The following is a 5,996-nucleotide window of genomic DNA, read 5'->3' as shown; positions in this document are numbered from 1 at the left end:
CAGGTGAAACAGTGATTTACTTGGACTTCTTTCAATTTATTAATAGTATTCGCTGCTCACGATGGAATCTCCTGCACATTGGGAGAGGAGCAAACACAGATTGAGTGATTGCTTTGCTGAGCTCCTCCATTCAGTCTGCAAGTGTGACCCTGAGCTTCTGGTCACTTGTCATTTTCATTCTACATCCAACTCTGACTCTGACCTCTCTATCTCCACCCTCCTGCACTTTTCCACTAAGGCTTAATGAGAAACAGCACTGGATTTTTCAATTAGTCATTTTATTGTCTCTCAGACTCCACACTGAGATTAGAAATTTCAGATTATACCATTTGTTCCCACTTTCTGGTACGGCCTGTGCTGGTAATGGAGGATGGCTACACCAGAGTCACTGGGAGTGGAGGGGGTGTGGGCTGGTGCTTGGGGTGGGGATCCCCTATTGGTACACAGCTGGCAGGCTGGTCCACACCCCTGGGGTCTCTCCACCATTCTCCATCACTTTTCCGGGCCACTGGAGCCTTCTCCTCTTTGCCAGATTTTCCATGCTCCCCTCTCCCTCTGTTATTCTGCTGTAATCATTTACACCTCCTCTGGACCCATCCTCTGTTTCTTCAATTGTCCCATTCACCTTGCACCATCATCCCTTTTATCATTGAATCACTCCTGCCCTCCACCCGATCACAGACCTTCCCTTTTGTTCTTTCCTCCTCCGATATCCCACTTTTCACTCACTACATGATTGATTTCAAACTGTTAATCTCGAATATCTTCCAGTTCTGATGAAAGCCTATCAGCCTGAAACATTAACTCTGTTTCTCTCTCCACAGATGCTGCCTGACCTGCTGAGTGTTTTCAACATTCTCCTATTTTTATCAGATTTACAGCAGTTTCAGTATTTTGTTTTTACTCCAATGTTTATTCCTGCATATTAACAGGGCTGTGTGACATAGGAGGGGAGCGGAGTTTCAGAGTTTTAACTGCACAGACTGCCTCTTTTATCCTTGACAGGTTCCCCGCCCTGAAGTCAGCCTGATTGACAGGCTTGGCTTCTAGTCGGGCAGGGTGGACTCTGGAGCAGGCCTCAGGACCAGGGTGGTCCAAATGCTGACCCTCGTGTTTTGGGGGAGATGCCTGATATCGGGGTGGGGGGGGTGTCCAATCACCATCTTCTGAGGGGGCGAGAGTGGTGACATCTCCAATCACTGGTCTATCGATCCCCAACCCCGGGGAGGTGTCTCCTATCCTGGAAATTGATCCCAGTCTGGTTCGGAGGAGTGGGCGGGGGGAGTGTCTGTTTCAAGACACGATGAGAGGACCTAATATTTGGGGGAGGGCAGTCTCATCCCAGGAGAGGAGGGACTGTGAACATCATGGGGGTCCAATCTCAGGAGGCGAGGCCAATCCCATGGGCGGTGAGATCTGATCCGTAGGGACGCGGTTCGACCTCCGGGAATGGTAGTGTCCAATCACAGGGTGGAGTGGGGGTTTCTGTAACTGGAGATGCTGAAGCAGTCCGATCCTGGGGAGTGGTGGGTCCTATCGTGGGGAGGTTGGGCTGAGGTCTCAGGGGGTGGATGATTCTGAGGGAGCAGTCCGATCCCACGGGGTTGGGGGGGAACTATTCCTATCGCCAGTCCTGGGTGTCTATGTTTGTCTTGTGGGGTATAACGGGTAAACCCGGCCAGACAGAGTTGAACCTGTAAAAGAGATTAAATCAGAGACTTCCAGCCTCATTTAAATATTTAAATTCCCAACCCGCCTCCAGGGAGCAGTTGTCTATCCGTCCCCTTTCCCGACTCCGTTAAACTCAGAGGTGGGCACACCGAGGTTGGTTGGGTTCGGGGTTGAGATTTTTAAACTTTAACCTCTTACCCGCCCCCAACCCCCCTGTTTTTGGTGCTAAAATCCTGCCCTTACTGTCTGGGTCAGACACGGAGAATGTTTGATCAGTAATTTCCAGTCTCTTTTCCCTTCTCTCTCTGACAGTTAATTTACTGGCGATTGTGATCCTGTCCCGGGGAAAGTGCGGCCTCTCCACCTGCACCACTTGCTACCTGGTGGCCATGGCAACAGCGGATCTACTGGTCATCATCACTGGGGTCATACTGTGGCGGCTCAGTTATTATTATTTCCGTGGATCTTTCCTCGATATCACCCCTGTGTGTAGTGTAACCGGTTTTCTTAGTCTTGCAGCCGGACGCTGTTCCGTCTGGTTCACTGTCACATTCACCTTTGATCGATTTGTGGCCATTTGTTGCCAGAAGCTGAAAACAAAATATTGCAACAAGAAAACTGCGGCTGTGGTTCTCGTAACAACCTGCATTCTTATCTGTTTACAAAACATCCCCTTCTACTTTATTTTTGAACCTGGAGAGATAATCGACAATGTACCGTGGTTCTGTGTTATAAAGTCAAGCTATTATACTGAACCTGGGTGGGTGGGATATGCCAGGTTTGAATTGGTTTTAACCCCATTGATCCCATTCGCTTTCATCCTGTTGCTCAACGCTCTGACAGTCAGACACATTTTAGTGGCCAGTCGAGTCCGTAAGGGACTGAGGGGTCAGAGCAAGGGAGAGAATCACAGTGATCCAGAGATGGAGAGCAGAAGGAAGTCTGTGATTTTACTCTTCACCATATCCGGCAACTTCATACTTCTGTGGTTGGTGTTTCTTGTCGAATTCTCATATTATAACATTACAGGAACAGAACACAGGGATTACACCGATTCTGAATTTATATTTCAACAAGTCGGATGGATGCTGCTGACTTTAAGTTGCTGCACAAACACATTTATTTATGTGGTGACTCAGTCCAAGTTCAGAGAGCAGGTCAAGAGCGCGGTGAAAAATCCAGTTACATCAATTATTCAATTAATGAATAAACAAAACAACTGAGAGCAGCCCAGAGGCGGGTCCCAGTGTTTCCAGTCCATGAATGGAATATTTATCCCCAGACTTCCATCAACTGAATGACAGCAGGAATCGCTGGGAATGTGAAAATACCCCCAGCGGTGGGAGTGGGGGCTGGAAGAGACTAACACCACCCCCTGCAGGACAGGAGGGGAAACAGCAGCTACAGTCTCTCCTCCACTCCACTGGTTCGATTCTTAGTTCCTCACACCTGCTCAGAAAACAAAAGTTCTGACAAAATAAAATGCTACAGGTGCTGTAAACCTTCTCATGTCAGCTGCTTGTTATTACTTGTTTTATTTTTGGAGCTACGTTAGTTAGTCCATCTCCCTTCCATTCCCCCAACCTGGTCACTGCCGATTCTCTTTCTCAGTCTCTCTGATCTTTCTGTTCTCATTCTCTAACCCTTGGTCAGTTGGTGGTGTTGGTGGGGGTTGTTGGCAATTCTGCAGATGCTAGAATTAGAGGAACTCAGAGATCTGGAAGGATTGTAGGAGCTGGAGGATGTTAAAGAGATAAAGAGGGATGTTGGGGCTGGAGGACCTTACAGTGTTAGGTAGGAGTGTAGAGCTGGAAGAATTTACAGAAATAGAGAGGGGTGTGGGGCTTGAGGAGGTTACAGAGATAGGGAGGAGTGTAGGGCTTGAGGAGGTTACAGAGACAGGGAGGTGTGCAGGGGCTGGAGGAGATTACAGAGATAAGGAGGAGTGTAGGGCTTGAGGAGGTTATAGAGATAGGGAGGAGTGTTGGGCTTGAGGAAGTTACTGCGATAGGGAGGGGTGTGGGACTGGAGGAGGTTACAGAGACAGGGAGGGGTGCAGGGGCTGAAGGAGGTTACAGGGATGCAAAGGGCTATAGGGGCTGGAGAATGGTACAGAGCTAGGGAGGAGTGTAGGGCTTGAGGAGGTTACAGAGATAGGGAGGAGTGTAGGGCTGGAGAAGGTTACAGAGATAGGGAGGGGTGTAGGGTCTTGCATAGGTTACAGTGATGAGGATCGAGGCCCTGGAGGGATTTGAACACGAGGATGAGTATTTTAAAATTGAGATGTTGTTGGACCAGGAGTGAATTGGGTCAGTGAACACGGGGGAGATGGATGAATGGGACTTGCTGTGAGTTAGGACACGGGGCAGCAGAGAGTTGGATGAGCTGAAGTTTATGGAGGGTGGAAAATGGGAGCCAATCAGGAGAGTTTTGGATTTGTCAAGTTTGGAGATGGCAAAAGTGAACGTTTCAGCAGCAGATGATCTGAGGCAGGAGAGGAGATGGACATTATTCACCCACCCCCTTATATTTAGTGTCTTTGTGGGATTGAGACCGCACATTAAGCTAATCCTAAGCCACACTTACATACTCACAGGCCCTGAATACATACTGCAGGATAATCCCACCACTCACCCGGGACTGTGAAAGACCCTGAATACATATTGCAGGATAATCCCCTCACTCACTAGGGTCTGTGAAAGACCCTGAATACATATTGCAGGATAATCCCCTCACTCACTAGGGTCTGTGAAAGACCCTGAATTCATACTGCAGGATAATCCCACCACTCACCCGGGACTGTGAAAGACCCTGAATACATATTGCAGGATAATCCCCTCACTCACTAGGGTCTGTGAAAGACCCTGAATTCAGACTGCAGGATAATCCCCTCACTCACTAGGGTCTGTGAAAGACCCTGAATACATACTGCAGGATAATCCCACCACTCACCCGGGACTGTGAAAGACCCTGAATACATATTGCAGGATAATCCCCTCACTCACCAGGGTCTGTGAAAGACCCTGAATTCATACTGAAGGATAATCCCCTCACTCACTAGGGTCTGTGAAAGACCCTGAATTCATACTGCAGGATAATCCCCTCACTCACTCGGGTCTGTGAAAGACCCTGAATTCATACTGCAGGATAATCCCACCACTCACCCGGGACTGTGAAAGACCCTGAATACATATTGCAGGATAATCCCCTCACTCACTAGGGTCTGTGAAAGACCCTGAATTCATACTGAAGGATAATCCCCTCACTCACTAGGGTCTGTGAAAGACCCTGAATTCATACTGCAGGATAATCCCCTCACTCACTAGCGTCTGTGAAAGACCTTTGTTACAAATGTGCTTCTATATTTTTTGTTAAATACATGTTTTGAGAAGTTATATTTTAATTGTGTAGATTAATTAGAAGCTGAGAATTTCATAGAAGCTGCACTTTGCTTTGTTGTTGACAGTTCATTAAAAGGACACTGTGATGTGTTTAAAAACAACTTTCTGGAAGACATGTGCTTTAAGCAATAAACAACAGAAATGTTGGTGATCGCGGGAAGATTTTTACAGAGAAGTGTCAGGTCAAGATTTATAGGGGTCAGGAGGCTTGAATCTTGAGATATTGCTTTTGGTTTTGCTTTGGACAGTGTTTTGGGTGTGAATTGTTTTGAAGACAGTTTGAGAAAACCAGCCAAGAGAGTAGTCACCATCAGCTCACCCTCTTCCCTCCCTTTGAGATCTTCATGAGAAAATGATGCTGCGTTTATCCTGAAAAGCTTGACGGAATCCCTCATGCTGCATTTTTCCTGGAAACCCTGCCAAACTGATCCTCAATGTTGCCTGTAAAGAACTGCTCTAGAAATATCCCAGTGACAGGCATCTATGAGTATTTGGGACACCAGACAAAAAAGGGACAACTGACATCTTTCAATATCTTTTTATTCTTCAAGAATTAGCAAGTATTTGGTCAAGGTATTCTTTCTTTGTCTTTTTTTTGGAACAGACTTCTGCAGAGAGAATTTCTCTATGTTTTTCAATGTGTGGGTTTTTGTGTGAGGAATTTAAAAAGGGAACTTTCATATTTCAATGTGCACGTTAGTGCTTTGTTTAATTACTGGTTAAGTCTTGTTTCATAATAAACTAATAATTTTCTTGTTTATTTAAGAAATCTGGTTGGTGTATTTTATTCTTGGATAAAGCGTAGACTGCATCGGTAACTGGGTAAACAAAAATGTATGTTGTAACCTCTGGAGAAGGGTAACTAGAAAAGGCAGTGCACTCCTCCTACCTCAGTCATAACATCCTGAATAAATGTTGTCATCC

Source organism: Heterodontus francisci, chromosome 29 (assembly GCF_036365525.1).
Source record: "Heterodontus francisci isolate sHetFra1 chromosome 29, sHetFra1.hap1, whole genome shotgun sequence".
Taxonomy (NCBI): domain Eukaryota; kingdom Metazoa; phylum Chordata; class Chondrichthyes; order Heterodontiformes; family Heterodontidae; genus Heterodontus; species Heterodontus francisci.
Note: the sequence above shows the minus strand (reverse complement) of the source record.